Below are 21,565 nucleotides of genomic sequence, written 5' to 3' on the forward strand. Positions count from 1 at the left end.
TTCCCTTTTTCTGGAGAGTTGGAGCCATAAATGGGGGTGGCTGGTTAGAAATGGTACTTGGGTTTTCATCTGAAGGGCTTCATTTTACAGCCTTGAGATCAGTGAAGACTTACTTTTAGGTCTCTGGGCTGTTCTGTCTCTGCCTCATTGTGTGTTTCTGCTCTGCTGAAGAGATTTCACACTGGGATGAAAGGGTGCTATGGGATTGGAATAGAGAGACCTAGATGGTTGCCCCCTTCCTCCCCTTGCAGACATACATGGTTTTTTTGCCTATGTTAGGAGTTAGGTGTCTTCAGAGAGACTGTGTTTTCTAGATTCCATATTCGTGCAGATCCTGAAGAGATTTTGTTCCTCTGGCAGAAGCCAGCACGCTCAATGTGTTTTTCCCTTGTCACGGTTAGATATGAAGGTCCTTAGGGAAATCATCCACTTGGGGCCTAAAAGCATCCAGACACCCTCATTAATGGTTTTTCCTGGGGAGCTGATGGTTCTGATGTTCAGTGACTACTGTTTATTCTTTTTTTTGGCGGGGGGTGGGGGGGACAGAGTTTCACTCTATCGCCAGGCTGGAGTGCAGTGGCGCGCGACCCTGGCTCACTGCAACTTCCGTTTTCCAGTTTCAAGCAATTCTCCTGCCTCAGCCTCCTGAGTAGCTGAGACTACAGGCATGCACCACCACACTTGGCTAATTTTTTGTATTTTTAGTAGAGATGGGGTATCACCATGTTGACCGGGATGGTCTCGATCTTTTGACCTCATGATCCACCCACCTCGGCCTCCCAAAGTCTGCTGTTTATTCTTGAGTGTGTTACCCCAAGATCTGAGTGCCCTTTTCCAGAAGATAGGCTGGATATTATAGTGAGAGAAACATACAATGTTTGAAACTCCCTATGAGTCATATCCCTGTAATCATTGCCAGCTTGTTATCTATGGTTCTAGTGGAGAACAGAGAGAAACTTGCTCTGTGCATCCTGATGTACAGTTGTGCCATCAAGGGCCTGCCACGTCTGCCTAGAGAGAAGATAACAAAGGGAGTCAAAGCAGATGCCCTCTATGTCTACAGGGTTGCAGCCACAGGGGCAAGCCCTCCTGTCCTGGGCTCCCAATTTTAGAGAGAGCAATACGAGTCCCAGATCAGAGCTTCTTGGACATTGAAGAGTCACCCCTTTAGGCTGAGGACTAAAAGAAAGCTCTGGGTGTAATATCTAGATATTGAATGTCATGTATCTTATATAAATACAGCCCATTGACTTACCTTCACCTCTTTATGCCACAAGACATCACAGTTTGCTTAAGAGATTCATACTGCAATATAGACAAGAGAGGTAAACCAGTCCTAATTTTAGCTGCTAAGATAGTCATACCTATTAGCTCTCTGATCCTGATAAACAAGTCCGTCTGGGTAACAGGAATTATCCCTGGTTACAACTGAGGTAACTGAGGAGAGGTGACTGGCCCAGATGGAAGTAAAATTTCATAAAGCTAATAATACTTTTATTTCAGAATTTTCTTTTTCTAAATTAACAATTGTGTAACTTTTTCTTTGGAAAAAACAAAGTACTTCAAAAGCATCTTTTCATTTGGTTTTATAGTAGTTCTATGATGAAACTTCAAAAGCAAGATTAAAAAAATTTTAATACAAGGTATGACTGATCCCTGGTTCAGGAGAACCCTTAATGAACAATGAAAATACATTTGAAATTATGTTATGGAGAAGTATTAGTCTTCTTGGTTCCCCTGAAAATATGTTTTAACTCATTAAAACTACTATGAATTTTATTTTGAGGTACTTTTATCTGGAGCTAGAGATTCAAATACAGAAATAAATTATATATGGTAATAGTAGCATAAGTATATGCATATGCCCAAACCCATCAAATTGTATACATTAAGTGTGTGAGTTGTTTGGTATATAAATTATATCTCAATAAAATTGTTATAAAGAGAAATACATACATTAATTTTTGTGTTTTACATACATTTTTATTACTATAAAACTATTATAACTTAATATTCATATTTTCCTATACTTTAGAAATGTCACTCATAACAAGTAAAACCTGATTTTGAACATGTAATAAAAATTCCATCAGAGGCACACCATTCACTGATGCCCTTTCAATGTGCAGATATATGCGTTTAATTATTCCATATAGCCCTTTCAAGAAGCCAAATTAAGATTCATCCACATGCTGTGACGTATATGCATTTAATAGCACTTGTACCAAAGTATGCACACAACTGACTCCCATTTGCATTGACAGATGATGTTTCAGTTCTTTTAAATGTTTCTGTAGCCTCCTTGACTTTCTCATCTGTAACCACCATCTTACATCCCTTTCAGATCACTTATTGTATTGACAGACATATAGAGGGCTGACAGATCTGAGCCCTGCCCCTCTTAATGGAATATGTAAAAGCAAAGTTGATCCAGTGATAAAGAATGAGGTTGGTTAGTTTAGCAAGGCTCAATTATAAATAGGTTTTATGCTTGACTAACACAGACAGGACCAGCTATGTAATTTGCGGGGCCCAGTACAAAGTGAAAAATGCGTAGTCCCTTGTTAAAATATTATTAAGAATTTTAAGCCAGTGATAGCAGAGCATTAAGCCAAGTGTGTGACTCTATTTTAAGCACTGGGCCCTATGTGACTGCACAGGTACCATGCCAATTCTGTGGCCCTGAACACAGAATACTGTGGATGTAGTCATGGGGAGGGAGGGCAAAGTCTACCGTGTTAAATGATAGATCTAGATCTATGGCATAGTTCAGTAGCAATCAGAATAATTGAGCTATTTTGACTCTAAGGGTCTAAAAATAATTAGCAACGGTGAAGTTATCTCATTTGAGCAGATCTGTATAACCTCACATGGAGTTTTAAATATAAAGGTATTGGAGGCTATTTTTAGTGAGAGAAGGTATACTTGGTCTTGCCATTGTTAATGGGCTCTGATTGCTTTTTTCATTGAGGCAATTTATGTAGCCTTCTCATAATTCAATCTATCTGGCAAAACACTCTCTGGGGCGAAAGGTGATGGATTAAGTGTAGATGTTTCACGTTTGCTCTACTTACTTTCCCGTTTTCCTGTTACCTGAGAGCAAGTGATCCTAAACTTGTATCTGTAGCTTTGATCTTTCACCCATTTTTTTAGTCTCATATTTTCAGAGATCTAAAAGGAATTTCCACTTGAATATCTAGACAGTGTCCAAAATTTAACAAATCAAATGGAAAGTATCCTTTTCTTGGGTAGATATCACTCCTAATTCTGAAGACTGGTAAAGTGTCACATGCGATTGTCTTCTCTTTACCCAGATTGTTTTCCAAAGTGACTGTACCATTTTGCATTCCACCAGCAGTGTATGAGGGTTTTCATTTCTCTGCACCCTCACTGACCCTCATCATTTGTCTTTTTGATTCTAGCTTTCCTAGTATATAGTATGTGTTAAGTGGTCTTACTGTGGTTTTGTTTTGCATATCCCTGATAGCTAAAGATGTTGAATATTTTTTAATGTGCTTATTGGCCATGCGTATATCTTCTTTGGAGAACTGTCTATTTCTGTTTGTTCTTATATAGAGGCTCAAAAATGAAAGTCATAAACCACTTGCAGCAGAATCACCTACAGCTCCTAGAACCCAGCTAAAATCTACTAGATCAAACTTTCCATGCTTAGGCCTAGGGATCTACATTTAAACAAGATCCTGCGGGATCCTGTTTCACTCTGAAGTTTGAGTACCATTGCCTTAACTAAAGATTTTGTGAACATCTCAAGAGCTGCAATGTATACAGAGGTAAACGTGATCTATGCTGTTCTAGACTGCGGAAGTGGGACGAGCGGACAAGAATCACAGGCAGGAGGACATTGCCTCATTAAGTGGTATCGAGTTGAGTCTGGCTGGCCCATCTGCCACAGAAGGAAGTCTTATATTGGGTAGATGTAGGGCAGGTAGGGCAGGATGTAGTTCTTGTGGGGATGTTATGCTGTATCTATACCTGGTAGACCCCATCTAATTTTTATTCTGCCTTATGAGCAAATAATGTTTCTTGGTGTTGGCTATATCTAAAATGACCAAGGCTCTTCTGAAGGACGGTGTGTATGTTTTTCCTACCTCTGTTTGTTTTCTTTGTTTGAAACAAAATTTCACCAGTTCTATAACAAACTAACTTACTTTAAAGACTGCTAATACATATGTACTCTCCTTTCTGTTATCTATCAGGTCTCTGGGTTCCAAACAACAAAATAAGACTTAACATATTGACTGCAGCCCAAAAAGAATGTATTATAAATTTATTGGGTAGGTCACAGATTCACCAGGGATTTCTGGAGGTCCAGACTGAAGACAACCTCCCAGTCATCACTGGCGCTGGGCCCCGTGGCACTGCTGCCCAGAAACTCCATCTTGCTGCCTCTGCCACCACCACAGTGGCCTTCTTGAGGACCCTGATTCTTGATGTCATCAGCGGCCGATTCCAAGTCCAGGGCATCAGACTGTAGAGTACATAATGTTCAGTCAAAAGATAACTGAGTTGATAACGAATGAATTCAATGGGCACTGGTAACACTAGGCACAAAAGAGCAAGTAAAAGTAAATAAACAAAAACAAAAAACAACAATAAAAACCCCAAAACCTTCTTCTAGGAGCTTACATTTTAGGGGAAGAGCTGAGGAACACAGAAATTGTTAGGCAACAATATCCCCATAACAAGGAACACGATTTAGGGTGACTGAACACCTGTGGCAGTGAACCACAGTGTTGTAGAATTATTTTCATATTGCGGTATAACTTGGGAAGAGATGTACTTGGCAGCTGCTATTACCCCTGGAACTCTGATCACCAAGAAGGGTATTCAACCTTGTAATCTGAACCAGAGAATCTTCCAAGTTAAAGGCTAAAATGCCTTTGCAGCTTTTCTCTCCTCTGCTGCCTTCTCATTACTATAGCCTGACTTTTTAAGAAACCAACTTTGTTGAAGAATAATTTATAGACAATAAAAGATACCTATTTGAAGTGTACATTTCTAATAGTTTAGACAAATTTACACACTGTGGTAACCACCACCAGAAATAAAATATAGAACATTTCTACGCCTTGAAAAAGTTCCCTTGTGGTCCTCCTAATCCTCCTCCACCCCAGACCCAGGCAAATAATGATATGCTTCTGTCACTACAGATAAGTCTTTCCTAGCATTTTAAATAAATAGAACCATATGGTATGCACTGTTTTTGTCCGGCTTTTTTCACTCAGCATCATGTTTTAGAGATTTAGCACCACAGCCTGATTAAACAAGTCGTGGTGCTAGTAAGAGATGTGACTCCACAGCTCTGACTGTCAAGGAGGAAAGGAACCCCCACATCATCTCTATTCTGGCCAGTTCCAGGCTTTAGCCTATCCCCACTAATGCTGTAGTAGGAGACTCAGGCATTCACTGTAACCAACTATATAAAGGCAGACAAGAGAAATGGAAGTAAAGGAATCTCAGGGCAGGGTGGGCTTAGCTGATGAAGATAATCTCTCAACAGAATCAGAGAACCTTAGGTATGAATTAAGTTTTAAAAAATTATTGTTTTTTTAAGAGACAGGGTCTTGCTGTGATGCTCGGGCTAAAGTGCAGTGGCACAATCATTGCTCCCTGCAGACTCAAACTCCTAGTGTCAAGCAGTCCTCCTGTCTCAGCTGGAACTACAGCCACATGCCACCATGTGGCTAATTTTTAAACATTTTTTATAGAGTAGGGGTTTCACTATGTTGCCCAGGCTGGTCTCGAGCTCCTGGACTTAAGCAGTTCTTCTACCTTGGCCTTGCACGGTGCTGGGATTACAGTCATGAGCCACTGCGCCTAGCCTGAATGGAGCTTTTATGTCATCGAACCCAAGCCCCTTACTCTGTGGTTAATTAATATACTTCAGCAGATTGTTCATTCCAGGACCATCTTCTCTACGCCCTGAATTCTGAGTCTTGAATACAAGACAACTCTTGGAGGGTATCTATCCTTTTCTCTGAATGTGATAGAAAGGAAGGGCATAGAGTGGGAAACAGAAGCAAGAAAAAGGATACAGAGGTAGGATCATGAATAGAGGAGGTGGATGGGTCAGGTTTGGAAAAAATGATGAATACAGTCCAGATAGATAGGGTCCAGTTGATAGAATATCTTGAACTTGAGACTTAATAAGGTTTGTCTGGTGGGGAATTCAAGAGCTGTAAGATCTTTAGCCAGAGAGTGATGTTATAAAAGTAGTATTTAAAAAAATGATTATCCTTGAGCTTGAGGAAATCATAGAGTAACTCACTAACCAAAAATTTTACTACAGATGTAAAATTACCCATACGACCTAGCAATTCCACTCCTAGGTACATACCCAAAAGACATAAAAATATATATCCACACAAAACCTTGTACACAAATGTTTACAGCAGCATTATTCATAATAACCAAAAGGTTGAAACAACCCAAATGTCCATCAGCTGATACATGGCTAAACAAAATGTGATATATCCATACAATAGAATGTTATTTAGCCATGAGAAGGCATGAAATACTGATACATGCTACAATGTGGATAAACCTTGAAAACAATATGCTAAGTGAAAGAAGACAGTTACAAAAGACTACATATTCTATGATTCAATTGATATGAAATATCAAGCAGGCAAACCCACAGAGAGAAAAGTGGTTGCCTGGGGCTATGGAGAGTGGGGATGGGAGTGACTGCTCATGGATAAGGGATTTCTTTGGGGACTGTGCTAGTTTTCCAGGGCTGCCATAATGAAATGCCACAGACTGGGTGGTTTGAGCCACAAAAATTTATTTTCTCACAGTTCTGGAGGCTGAAAGTCCAAGATTAAGGTGCCAGCAGGGTTGGTTTTTTTTGAGGCTGCTCTCCTTGGCTTGTACATGGCTACCTCCTCACTCTGTTTTCACATGGCCTTTCTGTGTTTGTGCAAGTGTGCCCCTGCTCTCTCTCTCTCCTTATAAGGACAACGGTCACATAGGATTAGGGCCCACTCTGGTGGCCTCCTTTTAACTTAATCAACTCTTTAAAGATCTTATCTCTGAATACAACATAGTTATTATAGTTATTTTCTGGCCTCAGAATCTCACTGGGGATTGAGACTTCAGCATATGAATTTTAGGGGAACACCATTCAATCCATCATAAGGATAACAAAAATGTTCTAAAATTAGACAGTGGTGATGGTTGCAAACCTCTAGGGGTATACTAAAAAATGCTGAATCGTACACTTGAAAAGAGTGAATTTCATGGTACATGAATTATATTTCAATAAAACTGTTAGGAACAAAAAAACAAAAACTAAATTGGACATAGCTCTTGCCTTCAAAGAGCTTATGACCAGTCAGGCAAACAAGAATGTAAGTAGGCGTTGTCAACCCCTTGCAGGGCATGCTATATGGAGATGCACTTATTCCATTTTTATACAGCAAACGTTGGAGCCAAACTTACAGAATGAGTATAAATCTGGCAGAGAAAGGGTAGAGACAGTGTCCCAGACAGCAGAAATAGCGCAAGTGAAGGCACAAAGGCATGAAAACCCTGACATGTACAAGGAAGGAACTTTACAACATAGTTATCATGCGCCTTGCTAGTCTGATTTCTCTTGTTGCTACTGAAATTTAAATGCTGGATAAAGATCAATAATGAATGGAAAGAGTTTTGGTCTTAAAATCAGACCTCCTGCATTTATATCTCAATCTTTCCACTTAATTTGGACAATTACCTAACTACCAGTCTCAGTTTTCTTAACTGTAAAATGGGAAAATAAGGACAACTCTATATGGTTGTCTTACGTGAATGACAAGGAAAACATTCCTAGCACATTTTCACAACTTACTTTTTGAAATACAATAGCTTTGTTCATCTCCTTGTTTCTCTGACTATTCCTTGGATAACTTGATTTTAAGACCCCTCAACATCTTAATCATCATTCCTTGAACTAGCTTTGGTGACAATATTTCCCTTGAAATGAGGCCTGAACATAAGGGGATGATGGAACCAAGCGTAGTGATACTAAACTCTTTTATACATTTCAAAATCAGCTTGGAATCTCAGCCCTTTTAGCAGTCACATACTGTTTCATATTAAACTGGGGTGATGGGGCTGGAGGCATTCCCCTTCCCACACGCTTTTCACAGAGTTTTTATAGATGAGCTGTTCTGTTCTAAAGCCAGGTATCACTCATCTTAGATTTGAGGATTTGATTTTCCTGACCCTAACTATAAACTTCAGGTTTTAGTTTGCAAAATTTAGTCTTGGTGATTTCCAGCTCACATTTCAGCTTCTTCAGTCATTTTGAAAAGTTGACTTTCCCTTGTGTCTATTAATTATGCTGTCTGGCTTTGTGTTTTCTACGAACTTGGTAAATGCGTTTTTTTTTTTAGATCTTCCTCCAAGTCATTAATAAAATGTGGGTGAAGATATTGTTAGGGATCTCAATGGTATTACAGGAGGTACCACCTGAAAAATGGCCTGAGACTCAAGACCACAGCATATTTGGTCTGCTTGTTCAACCAGCCATGAATCCACATGGAGACTGCACTTCTCCCATATGAAAAGGATATCACAAGACTCTTCTCTTTGACATCCGTTAACATGGTTTTATCAGAATGGCTGAAATCATGATATACCACAACTAATTGCTTCTCTTTGATCTACCAATCAAATAACCCTTCAGAGAAAGAAATTAGGTTAATTTGGCATATTCTCTATAAGCCCATGTGAGTTCCTGCTGGCCGCTGCTTTATATTTTAAACACTCACAAGCCACCTGTTTAATCATCAGTTCTTTAATTTTGCCAGAGATTTGTGTCAGGATTATTGCTGTACAATTTTTGAAAAATACTTTTCATAAAAATTGGAACGTGTGCCTTGGGGATAGGGAGGGCAGAAGGGCACCTCTCTGGAAATGCCTTTTTTCCAGATTATTCAGACTATCAACCTTGTGCAGAGAGGTATTTTTGAGTTCTGTTTTTGGTATGAAGCTCACTGAACTTTGACTTCATAAACTCAGGAGGCAGCATCCCATACTGGTGAGATGCCCAGGAGTTGGAAGTGGGGGGCCAGGCACAGTAGCACATGCCTGTAATCCCAGAACTTTGGGAGGCTGAGTCAGGTGAATCACTTGAGGTTAGAAGTTCAAGACCAGCCTGGCCAACATGGTGAAACCCCATGTCTACTAAAAAAGAAACCAAAACAAAAAAATTAGCCAGGCATGGTGGCACATGCTTGTAATCTCAGTTATTTGGGAGGCTGAGGCACGAGATTTTCTTGAACCCAGAAGGCAGAGGTCGCAGTGAGCCAAGATCTCAGTTTCATTATTATTGGGTGTGGTTTGTCACTTAACAGATGCTGTATGTTAACCTCTCTGTGTCTTCTTTATTTCAAAAGGATTTTAATAGTTTCCTAGTACAGTGCCAAATAACTGTCTCATATATGGCACTTATTATTGCCGTAATCATCACTATTATCGCCATTTTAGTGGGTAGAGGTTTTCTGATGATTATCTCATATCTTGGTCTCTGATTACCTCTTTAGGATATTGATTTCATCCTTTTAAGGTGCATGACAGTTTCTTATAGCTTTTAATTATTTGTCTTTGCTCTCCCACTGGATTGCAAACTCCCAGAAGGCAGAGGCTGTGCCTGTGACAAGTTAAGTATCTTCCACAGAGCAGGTTCCCTGTACACACGCACTGAATTTAGAAACTGGAATTAAGGTAATAATTGAGAAGCTTTTCTTAAGTTAGACATCAAAGTGCATTATTTCATATGTAAGTTGGAATTCTGTTTCTGAATGAATTCTCTTTAACGGAACCACTGATGTCCTCCTTGGGAAATATCTTCATTGTTAATGTGACTAAAGTTAAAACTGGCTGGTGACACCGAGGATCCAAAGATTGAAATACCCCTCGTAAAAGGCAAGCATTGTATCTATTACAGTACCACCAATGACAGCAATAGTATTAATAGTAATAATAAAAATGCCTTTCAAGAAGTTTGCAATTAAATCTGAAGCTCAACCACAGCAATAATTTCTAGTCAGCATATTTGTATTCTTCTTTCCCCTGTTTGTGTTCTATTCTTGCTGGTCTTATATTTTTGTTGTATTATATAAGCTATGTCAAATCGTCTGTGAAATGAAGCTGAATATAAATACATTAAGGTAATAAATTATGTAATAAAAAATGTTCAAAGGGTCATTGGGCAGCTGTACTTTATCATTACTATTAACAGAACAAGAGGAAGCCAGTGCAAACTATAGTTTAAAAAAATTGGGGTTAAAATGTAAGGAAGCTTTTCTTCATAGTATTTTAAAACTGACGGTTTTTGGGTTGTATCAGTGTTGGCTGTGGAGTATCCTCAGGAGGGCATGTAGTCTACTCTTGCAGCCTCTCTGATTCCAGGGTCCTCATCCGTAAGAAGACTGAGCTGGACTAGCAGCTGTTCCCAGTTCTTTGTTTTCAAATGAGATTTCAAGGTTGCTGGGAAGGAGGGATGAGTAGATTGGGGGCGGAGGGGGACACATGCTCTGTCTCTTGGCCTGCTCTTCAAATCCACCCTCTGCCCCAAGCCTCTAGAGAACTCTGGGGCTCATCAACACTTTGAGCCCTGGCAGTCTTCTGGACCCCTACCTGCTCTAAACCTTGCTACTCAAAGTATGATCCCTGGACAAGCAGCTGCAGCCATCACCTGGGACCTGAGAAATGTCGGCTCTCAGGCCGCATGAGAGAGCTGCTCAACCAGAAGCAGCATCTGACTAGATCCTGTGGTGATTTGTATGCACAGTAAAATTCAAGAAGCACTGCTCTAAGACCCTGTGTCCCATTTTTGAGACTTATTCAAGTATCACACTTTCGGATTCAAATAACGTTTTCCTCCCATCATATTAACATGAAAACACTTTTATTTATCCTCAAATTCCAGAATCGCCAGGAACAAAACTCTTGGAAAACCACACCCAAGCCTCTTTTTTTTAGTGTCCCTTACTTATGACCTGAGGAGGAAGTCTCCCCTGCAGAGCTCCTATAGACAACTTGGGCAGGCAGGACAAACCACACAGGATCTCTGTGACTAGCAAGTACTAAGTGTCCAAGGCACTTTATTTACGCCCTCCTGTCTCTGAAAAAGGAAGCCTGTGTAATCAAAGACAGGTGAGCCATGTCTCTCTCCCTGTCTCCCCCTCCTCTCACACAGTCCATGGTGACTTTGTGTGTGTTACAAATCAATATCTAAATCCATAAGCCGTCATTCAGGGAAACTAGATTCTTCCTAGTAGTAGATTCTACTTTGAGCTGTCTTGGTAGGTTAAGTCCTGACTTTTTAGGTACACAAAAATAGACTTTTATTTTGGTATAAGCACAACTCAGCAAAAATATAAGACCCAGAATCAGTTGCTTAAACCCTCTAAGGGAAGTATGCTTATACAGAGTTTCATTTTCAACCCTTGCCATCTCAAAATTAAATACAGTAACAACATGCTTTATCCTATAGTTAGAAACTTGTAGCTCAAGCCCGTATATTACATTTGCCATGATGAAGAAATAGAGATTGAAATTTAGAATTACAAACTTATGCTATTTTGGCCGTCTTACTGTTAAAGAACTATTTGCTATAACATATATAAACTTGTGCTATAAATAAGGTTAAGGAACTATTTCACTAAAACCCTAAATTTTTAATTCTTATTTTTTATTTTTATTAGTTTAAACAACTTCTTGCCTAGGTCATAATTTTACTTTAAGCAGTATTTATCTTTTGTCATTTTTACCTAGTCAAGGAAATGGGGCTAATCAGCTATGTTGCTTCTTAAAACTCAATTTGTTACTGTATCTTGATTTTATGGTCATCTGATTATCTCATTGAAATCAGCAATTCTTGTATTTTTCTGTAATGTTCAAAATAGAAACCTGGAATGAATTATTCATTAGAATATTGCATTTTGAATGTTAACCTAACGTTAATTTCAAATTTAGAGCATATAATACTTGTAACAGAAGCTAACTGGATTATCTGTGGTAAATTATTTTTTTATATCCTTGTTCACACTGTTTTACTCCTTAATTTCCTTGCCTGCATAAGTAGGATCTTTGCTCTAATCTCAGAACTTTGCAAAGCATAATGGAGGGACTGAGTGATTTGTTGCCTAGAGAGTATGATGTTATCAATATTTATTTTTGTTTTTAAGGCATGTTACTGCTTTTCCATTGTTTAACAATTTTAAATCAAATGAATTTTGCTCAGTTCAACTTCTAAAAAGACTGGCCTGCAAACACACAAAATTATACCCGAAGCGTTGTACTTAGAACAACCTCAAAATGTGGACTTCACCACTTTGTTAGGAGAGTAAGTCCTGAGAAACACTGTCTCCCTCTTCTGTATAATGTCTTTTCCCAAACCTCCAAATCTGTGGCTCTATAATTGGCAATATTCTTGGCTTCTGTGAGATTTCTGTAACTCTCCAATGATAATGAAGACAGACATAGGGCCATTAGTACCTCATTGAAAGCAAAACCATTATTCCAATCACAACAACAAGTTTTTTGTTTTTCTTTTTTCTTTAATGGAAGGAAAGAAAGCAGGTGTCGGGAGTTTTTGTTCTTTGAAAAATGAAAAATTTTAGACTGTCTTACTCATTAGACACTGAAGATCTCTATACTAACAGCAGAAAGGGAAAACTGTTAAATCTGGAGACAAAAGTCTATTCTTCAGAATTGATGGTCTGTTTCCTCCAAAAGATAAATGGTGGCTTCATTGTAACTTGCTTTATAGCCTTCGATAAATTGCTTAATGTTCCAGGACTTCACTTGGTTGAGGTGCTTTGATTATCTTCTTTCTGCGGGTCTTGTCCAGCTTTAAAATTCTACAAATACATAAAATCCATTTCAAAACTGGAAAAGAAGCTGAATATGGGGAAAACATTAAGAACGTTGGGTAGCTTTGTGCTTCTCTTGGGCCAGGCCATTACAATGGGTGTTACCATTTCTCTGAGATTTGTGAAACATCAGAGCAAAACCTTTTTTTTTCAGGTTGGAATATCTATCTGCCTTTTTTTTTTTTTGGTCTATGCTAATGTTATCATCAGTTCCCATGGGTAATTCAGCTTCTAGATCAGAACTATACCGACAAGTATGTTAGGAAGCAAATTTTATAAACTTGCATTTTTAGCAGTCTTTTTCTCTCCAATCACTAGAGAACTATAGAGAAAAGTATACTTATTACTGTTTATAAAGTATATTTTGTTTTCTTTTTTGGCAGGACAGAGTGAAAACCAAATATTTTAAGAATTCTTCTTTTCTTGGTCTTTTTCAACTCAGTATTTATTTTAAAATCTTTTATGTTTTTGGATTGGTGAATTATCCATTCCCCTTGCTTTACTCTTTTCTTTCTTGCCTCTCATTTTAGATTATCCTCTGTTTGCAATTATTACTTCCATATCATCACCTAAGGGAAGAAGGATAACACTGGTGGAATTTTAATCATTTTAAATCCCGATGTTTTTAAATAACTTAAAAATGTTTATATATAATAATTTTAAATTGTGTTTTCAAATTAAACAAATATCACATTGTTTTAGTTTTGAAATGTACTGATAACAAGGAATTTTTAGTCATTTATCCCTCAGTTTTCTTCTCACTATAGGTTCATTTCTGTGTATTCATTGTAGTTCATTTTGTCATGATTTTTTAAAGATTCATATCAATGCTCAAAGAGAAAAGAGCCAAGTTATACTTTTTTGTTTAAAGTGGGAGACTCATTAACTGCTATCTAAGTAAATAAGACATAGCTCTGTTGTCAAAGGGGTTACCTTCCTTCTATTCTTTTTATACAGCATAACTAAACCAAAATAACTTTACTGATTAGGTTCTTATAACCTTAAGCATTTACAAATGAGTGGAATATTTACTGTACTACATTCTCTACCTCTGTTTCCAATCTCTTCTTTAATATCTCTTCTTCCTTCTTGTAGCAAAGTGTTAGTATCAGGAAATGGCTGATGCTATCAAAATGGCTTAAACAATAAGAAACTCTTATTTCCCTAACAAGAAGTCTGGAGAGAGCAGTTCCAGGGTTGGCTAATTCAGCAGCTCGGCAACGTCATGAGGGAACTCGGTGCCTTCTCTCTTACCTCTCCGTGTTTCTGCCTATCATGTTAGGGTGGCTTACTTCATGGCTCCAGCTGGCTGCCACAGTTCATGGAGTCACATGCAGATGATCACATGCAAAGCCAGATTAAAGAAGAGTTTCCTCTCATGCTTCTCTATTTATCAGTGAGAAACATCTTTTCCAGATCAATTATGATTCACTCCAGGAACTGGGGAGAGGATCCTCCTTTCCAGAGCCTATGATGGTAGCAGTGTTGGGGGATGACTGTGGGGCAGGCAGTCATCAGTGTTTCTTAAAATAAGGAAGCCACAATATTCAATGACTTTGCCCATCTGTATAAATAAGAAAAACAGAATTGTTTGACCATTTGTCTCAGGGTGTAGGGGAGAGAGATAGGGACGAGGGAGCTGTATATGATTTTAAGTGGAAATTAGAATTGACCCAAAGCATCCTTGGTTGTAAAGAAAACTTTTAGAGAAGTAAATAAAAAGAAGTTCCAAAAAGCTGTCTTCTTGATGGGATTCCACTCATGTTGTAGGTAAAAGAAAAGGGAAGGGCAATTTTTTCTCCACTTTTTTATGAAACAGCCCCAGCAGCTTTTATGGAGGCTGTGATTTAAAAATGGGGGGAAATGGCTATTGTGTTATGAGTGCAAAAATGCACAAGCTTTTCCAACACTGCCTGAACAAATGCAGACTTTTGTTGCTCCCCAGTTAATTAACACGCAGTCATGCATGTTTTTGGCTTGGCTCTCAGCTCTTTGGTCACGTGCTGGGGGAAGGGCTTTCCATAACAGAGTGGTCAGACATTTTATTTTTTCTCAGTGCGACTTCCAAGAAGACCTCTAGGGAAGTGCTGGATATTGTCCATTTTGACGACAGCTCTATTCTTGCGCTGATATAAGAGATTCTCTGCAGAGGACTCCAGGGAGCACCAGCACTATTTCCAGCCTTGAGACATGTGCTCAAGTCATTTCTATTCTTATTTATACAGATGGGAAAAGTCATAGAATTACATGATGGTTATTAGATATTTTCTATTCGTGCAATATTTGTCTTCAAACCTCCTACTCCTAAAATTTTTGTTTATCCTCTTCTGCTCCTTAAAACTAAAAGGCAACTTGCAATGATTTGTTTTAGTACCAGCATTGAAACGCTGCGTGAAAGTTGTCACCACAAACGGAAATATAATCTAGAGAGGAGCTAGAATTAGCATGTTGGCCAAACAAAAATATCTGAAATAATTTTACCCTTGTTTTTGTTCTTTATTAGCTGTATTATTATTTGCTTATTATCTGTATGTAATACTCTTATATGCTGCTAAAATGTTTGTAAACAAAATCTGTCTTGAAAAGCATAGGAAATGGAATTTATCTATAGGTTGTAATTGCTTTGCAGTTTAGCTATTCAATATTCAAGGCACTTTATTTTACTTTGTCTAGGAATCTTTGTATACTAGCCATCTTCAGGAGTATAGGGAAACCAGGCCAGAATTTAAAATGGAAGGAATTTCCTTTGTTTTTATCCTGTGGAAGACAGTATTGGGGTCCTGCTTGTATCCCCTGGGCACTCAACATTTTCTTATGCATGGACTCAGCCTCCAACTGCCAGCACATGCAATTCTGCCTGAGGGCTCTTTCTAGCCATTAGGATTTCCTGTGCTCTGGCAAGGCAGAAGAGTGGAGGAATTAATACTCCCAGGCAGCAATTTTAGCCATTGAATAATGGGAATCGGTGGATTAATATCCCAACCCCATCACTCCCCACCCTTTGGGCCAGAGAACTCTAAGGTTAATGTTTTACACTAGCTCCCAGAGTTTGACAGAATTAAGCTCCAATTGCCCTCAGTGGTAACCATCTTGATAATATACCCTTGCATGGCTTCCTTCGCTTCCTGTCTCACTTCCCCGCTTTCCTATCACTTCCCAAATTACTACTTGCATTCAAATCCTTGTCTCAGGGTTTGCCTTCTAAGAGACCTAAACGAAGAGAGTCCTCTAGAGCAAAGCATGGCTTAATGGGAGGGTTCCTCACCCTTATTTTAAGATCTTGCTATGTAAAGCTTAAATATTTTTTTGGAAAAAATGGGGACTAGATAAGTGGGTAGAGGAAGGAAGAAGAAAAACAAGGAAGGAAGGAGAGGTTTTTGAACCTGACAGTTTTACATATCTCTTAAAAAATACTCCTCCTCCCTATAACATTTTAATTCCACATTCCAAAATGTATAGTGTGATTTCATGTATGTGTGTGTATGTGTTTACTCTAAGGAAATATATACCACATATAAAATATTGTAATATATAATATAATGTATTATATAGTTTTTTTTTAAAGAGTCATATGCTGATTAGCTTTCATAGCCTATTCAAATAATGCAAATATAGACACTCTTCTACTGGATATTGATTCATACAGGGCAAATAGTAAAGAATGATAAATTCATTTATTTTGCTTCTTGAGATCCACCCAGGGAAAAGGCAATGCAGTAAGAATAAAGCAGTTTGCATTTGCAAAAGCGAACATCCTGAAGCTCTAGTCCATAGATTTTTGCCTTTTCTTCCATCCTCAAAGAAGGGTTAGGAATCCCCACTGCCCACCCCCAGCTCTATTTTAGCATTTGCCATGAAGTTGTTCAACTATTTATATACTTGTTGGCCTCCCCATGGGACTGAGCTCTCTTGGAGAGCAGGAGTTTCGTCTTTTTCGTCTTTGTATCTCCAGCACGTGGCATGGTATTTGGCACACAGAAGATAGTTACTAGATGGTAAAATAACAGAAGGGTGAGATTTCCTATCTCCAAGTCTTTGGCAGAGTTTGTTCCTCAGTTGCTGATGTCTGCCATGGGCACCTACAGTTTGCCTTCCCTGGAACTGCACCATGAATGCCCTATGAACCCCTGCTCTGTCCAAAGACTCTGCTACATGTTTGTGATCGGATATGTAGAATGGACAAGATGAATTAAAGAGTTCTAACACCTGAATGAGCTACGTCCATGGGTTTAATTGTTAAAAAACAAAAAGCAGTGCATATTATGGCATACGGTGATAAACCATAAAATAATTTTGTCCTTTAATGTGACACAGATATAAAAATGTTTTTGTTTTACCAAGGGAAGGAAAAACAACAGAAATAAAACTCCATCTGTAGTATACTTGCTACCAACCTCTACTCTTTTTTTGCCCCCACCAGCTACTCCTTTAGGTACCTTTATTTCCTGGCTTTTCCATTATTTTTATCAATGTGCCAAGTTTTTGAATAAATATTACTCTTTGTCATTATATATCTTTTTCATGCCCCTTTAACTGGGAAATTTATATGCCGTATTAAAAGAGATGAAATCACTTTAAAACAGGATGTTTTCCACCATCAGTTTTACGTACCTGTAAATGGAGAAAGCATTACTGCAGACTTGCATTCATAAGAGTCTGAGGTGGAAATGGAAATGAACCCAAATTAGCCAGACCTTTGGAGGCTTGGTTTTCATTGCCCCAAAGGGTTGACAGTGATTTGTGATAACACCTGGAAGTACTTCTGTGATGCCTAATTGAATTGGTCAGGACTCCCAGGTGCAGATAAGAGCAGCCCCTCTCTGCCAGTTTAAGCAGAAAAGGATTTGTCCCAGAACACAGATAGTTTATAGCAGTGGTGGAGGGCGAGGGCAGCAGGCAAGAAGACAGAACATCACCAGTGAGGTGACTTGCTGCCCTTGAGCCACGGCCATGCTGTTTCTGATGACACATGTATCTGCAAAATGGGGAACCCCGTGGCACCTTGTTTCTCTATGCAGCTCACACCCACATCAAAGTGTTGGGTGGATGCAGCTGACTGACAGAACCTAGGTCACACTTTAGCACCCAAGTTCAAGAGAGCCTGGGAGTCATAGGGTTGGTTTATCTGTTTTTATCTCTCCAGGGGAAGCAAGATTCATAGCCCAGGGATCTGCTACAATGTAAGGAAGCTGTCTAAAGTGGGCAGCCACAAATGACAAGCGTCTGCTACAATAATGTTTCATGAAAACAGCAGTAAGCAAATTGTGTAAGCTGTTTGGCTTCTACTATTAAGAAATACATGCAGCAAAAAGATTGTAAGGAAATACACAGAAACGTTAATTCTGACTGTCTTTATGTTGGATTGTGGGTAATATTTTCCTTATGTTGTGTTTTCAAATTTTTCCATAATGAAACTATTTCCTTGTAAATTAGACAGAAGAGAACTTTCCATTTAAGAATGGCAGATGAAAATAATTAATGCCTTCCTACATGGATGAAAAATCTTGAAACTCCTTATTATATTTGATAACCTCTTTTTGTAAAACAGGCAAATGATAAATTTAAAAAAAAAAAAAAAAGCAAAATCCAAAGCCAAAAAGTTACTCTTTTGTCTAAATTGAAGTTAAAATTTCCTGTGGCTTAGGCTAAGTGTATACAGTGGCTGCTGATCACATCAGGGTCACAGTTTTGAAATCAGAAAGGCCTCAGATATCCTTTCCTCAACTTTATAGCATTCATCTCAATTTAAGTTTCAAAAAACACAACCATACATGATATATACACATATTCATGCACATTTACCTGTTTTATATCTTTCCTAGTAGACACAAAAGCAGGGCTATGACTCCTCAGTGCCCACCACACTGTAGTCATGTACTAGGTATTTACTAGTTACCTGTAATGGATGTTAATGGTGAAATCACAAAGGAAGGGACCATTGTCTCTAACTGCAAAGTCTTCCAGTTCTACCAGCTGACTGGCCCTCACTGAGATAGCTGTTGACTGCATGGGATGTCATTCTGCTGCTCCCCACGCCTTACTGGGATATCAGAAATTCTAGAGCTCTCTTAAGCTCATCTGTTTACATGTCCCTTGGAGACCTTTCTGCAGCTCCTTACTCTTGCAGGACACAAGAAAATGTGGGGGTTCTACAATCCTTTAAGCCCTACTTTGGAGGGAAAGCACAGGTCTCTTGCTCTCAGGCCTTCCTACCCATCTTGGAGTTCTCTTTTTAGCTGCCTTTCTGGACCTGGCCTACAGCACAGCAACTATTTTCAAGGGCTCAGCAGTTTCTAATTGTTTACCTGCCTTCTGACCCTCTCCCCTTCCCCTGGTCTAAGGAAAGATCTCTTTCTCACCCAGCAGCAGGAAGAATGCTCACCCACTCATCGTTCATATGTTCCCCCAGATCCTTTCTCTTTAGCCTTGGTCTTTCCTTTAAAAAGTCAAAAGGCAGGTGTTTGACTCATATTCTCTTTAGTCCTCTTTTTCCTGAAGCAGTGTATGCTGCTGGTTGAATGGGGAAAATGTGAAAATTTGGAGAAAAATAATCCTTAATTAATAGCTCAAAAGTATCATCTTCCCCATTTCTACAAAAGGTGGACCAATTTCAAGGGAATGAAATGAACCATAGCTTTTCCAGATTTCCAAAGTCATTCTCTGAAGTTTGTTAGTTCACTGATTCTAGAAAGAAAGAAAGCATGTAACTTGGGAAGTTTGCAAAATGAGTATGTCTCCAGGGAATGCCTTGTCTTGCCACTGTCATGAAGTTTCTCCCGAACAGTTGAGGCTGTGATAAAATAAATATCTGTCATGTTATTTAGGAAGGATGACAGGCTGAGAATCACTGAGCAAGTGACAAGCTGTCCTTGACTTGGTAAGTTTCCATGCTGTCTTAGGCGGATATGGATCTCGTATTAAGTGATATGCAATGAGAGTTTCCTCTGTCAGCTCAGTGACATGATTTCAGGCAAGGAAGGTGAATGTCTCCGCGTCAGCTAGAGATGATTGTAACAGATATCACCTGTCTTAATAGCCCTACCTTCATCTGCTACACTTTGGGCAAATAAGATTGTATGCTTTATCATCAGGGTGCCAGGCGGGTCTCAGGTAGCTACATTTTATATGTAAAATCTCATGCTCTGCTGCACAGTAGTTGGTGTTTGCAAGGAAAAATAAGTATCTTGATGCTTTTTATAGCATTTGTTCCTTCACAGCAAGAAAATATTGCAAGTTTGTAAGACTTTATATTGCCATGCTTAACCACTGTGACTTTTTTAACTGCATGCCAGCTGGGGTACAGTAAATTACCGAAAAAGCTCCATGAGGATGTCATTGTGCTTTGCCTGCTGCTTTGTAATCTTCAGCAGTTACAAAAAAACAGTCTTGTTTGTCATTTCAAGCTTCTTTGGGTGTACTAGCAGTCTGAAATGCCACTCCTAATAACATTAGGTCATTTTAAACCAAATTCTTGATAGAACAGTCGTTCTACAGAATGTTACCAAGCAAGCATTTTTCTAGAATCGACTGCTTATTAAGTAGGATCCTAATAGGGTGTTTAAAACCAATGTGAAAACACCTGTTGGGGGAAGGGAGCCAAGTGTTTCAGCTTTCTGTATTGCGTCAGATTTAAAGACACCTGTGAATGGCCTCGTGGAGTCCTTGCTTGTGAGGCTCCTGACGCACAGCTGCCCTTTCTCATGCAAATTGGGCTGTTCTTTGCGGAAGCAGCCAGCGCCTGCTGGTGGTTGTCTTTTGGGGATGGGATGAGTTCACAATGTGAAGACGAAGGAGGATATTTTAAGTGAAGAAAATATTAAAGGACTCAAGTTTTAGGGTAAGTGACCTCCCAGTAATGGTCATCTTGTGTTAGAAGGTTTTCCTCATGAGACTTTTGGAGAATGGACACTTAACCCAGTTTTTATTGCTCTGGGGAAAAAAGTCAAACGTTCCCCAACCCCGGAGTAGGCTAAGGGTACTTTCTACGTTTTCCTGCCTAAGCTCTCAGCTTCTGGGACAGATTTCCTAACTAAGAATTGTAATGAAGTTTCTTTTAATTGTATTCTTTCACTGAAAAATGGGATATGCTGACTGAAGTATCAAAACTTCTAGACCCTGAATATGAAACTCGAAGAAAGCGCTACCTATGTTAATGCCTGAGGAAATTACGGTTCTTCCATCGTAAAACAGAGGGAGAGGCTTGTTTGAATTAGTGAAAAGTTAATAGTACAATCACATTTTTAAAAATGGGAGAAGCTCTTCTCATCAATGTAATTGGAGCTGGTACTTGGCTAAGAAAAAGGAAACAATTTTAAAGTAAAACGACATTAAAACATTTATATCAACTTAAAATATATCATTGTATATTTTTTCCAGTTTTTGGCTGTATAGCCAACATCTAATGTCCTCTGGTTAGAGACTCCTTCATCTTTTTTGCTTAAACTATACCCATAAGATATATATTATTTTTAGGACCTAGTTTTCCAGGTTTATCTTCTGTAACACTCTGAATTCAGAATACTAGATTTTCACATTTTTAACCTTTTTTAGAACTGTCTTGTAGGTTACTTGATAGCTTTTTATTTTTGCAACTTGTCATTTTCAAGTTTTTTGGTAATCATTTGACTTAGTTTTCCTAGCGAAGATAACTCTTTTTTTTTTTTTTTTTTTTTTTTTTTTTT

The 21,565-nt window shown here is 38.7% G+C and overlaps 1 protein-coding gene across 5 annotated transcripts in view; it reads left to right on the top strand.

Moving 5' to 3' along the window:
• The window catches only part of NEK11 (NIMA related kinase 11), a 314,403-nt gene that overhangs the window by 28,260 nt on the left and 264,578 nt on the right, over positions 1-21,565 (top strand). The window contains exon 2 of one of the 5 annotated variants that reach the window (XM_037731929.1): positions 8,397-8,702. The exons of the other annotated variants lie outside the window; for them this stretch is intronic. The gene's annotated coding sequence lies outside the window, so the exon portion shown is untranslated. The remainder of the gene's footprint in view (positions 1-8,396; positions 8,703-21,565) is intronic. 5 annotated transcript variants of the gene reach the window in all.

This window comes from Cebus imitator, unplaced genomic scaffold (assembly GCF_001604975.1).
Source record: "Cebus imitator isolate Cc_AM_T3 unplaced genomic scaffold, Cebus_imitator-1.0 Scaffold432, whole genome shotgun sequence".
Taxonomy (NCBI): domain Eukaryota; kingdom Metazoa; phylum Chordata; class Mammalia; order Primates; family Cebidae; genus Cebus; species Cebus imitator.